The sequence below is a fragment of the Penaeus monodon genome, chromosome 33, assembly GCF_015228065.2.
Source record: "Penaeus monodon isolate SGIC_2016 chromosome 33, NSTDA_Pmon_1, whole genome shotgun sequence".
Lineage (NCBI taxonomy): Eukaryota > Metazoa > Arthropoda > Malacostraca > Decapoda > Penaeidae > Penaeus > Penaeus monodon.
The window spans coordinates 33526853-33527838 of NC_051418.1; positions in this window are offsets into that span (position 1 = coordinate 33526853).

Sequence of the window (986 nt, forward strand, 5' to 3'; positions counted from 1 at the left end):
TAACTGCGAGCTGTAAATAAGCTTATATGAACTTACACACGAAACCAATAGAAAAGAGAATGGACTGGCATACACCAGTTAAGGAAAACTACACGAACCCTGGACATCATGTTAATAGTAATAACAATATGATAATTGGAATAAGTCACGCACTTGGTAGAAATCGCAGATGATTATTCAATCGTTTTTATAAAGGTTCTTAAACAAATAGCTATAGTTAATTCTGTTAATAATGGAAGTAGTGGATATACCAATATAGGCTTTATAAAACCCCATCCTCAGTATCATTTAAATGATTTTAATTATTATTCATATTATATTTGTTCCCCTAATATTTTGCAGCTACATTGCTTCAGTTCAGGTTGACTGCAAAGAGATAATTAAATAAAAATAGATTATTGAAAAAAGCCATTTTATATTCGCGTCCTGTATCTGGGACTCGCTTTTATACAAGCTTTTTAGTGATTATTACAAAACACTTACTATGAGGGCCATATTCGGAGCTGTTTGACTGTTGTATTTTCGAGTGATATTCTATAAAGGCGTAGAAGATAAAATGAAAAGGCGAGAATGATAATTTTGAAGTCAGGAAGTCACAGCAAGGAGAAAACGAGCCTAATTCGGAAAGATGTTTTGGATTTAGACGTGAAAGGTGTTTTCTTAGTTTTCTGAGAGAACGTTTTGAAAATCGAGGATTATTCATTTGGAAGTAATTTTTTGCACATGATGTGATTTAAATGTTAAACAAAATGGTTCAGGTCATCCTCGAAAGTCCCGTTTTCTATGACGCTATCCAACACTTAATCCCTCCTCACAAGACACTTTCTGTAAGAACTGAGCACTTTATAAGGGGATGTAGCTCAAGTGGTAGAGCGCTCGCTTAGCATGTGAGAGGTACGGGGAATTTTGTGTGGGATTAATCATATTCAGAGGCGATTCCCGGATATTTCATGTGGGAGACGTACTATGGATTTTAATGTTTATTG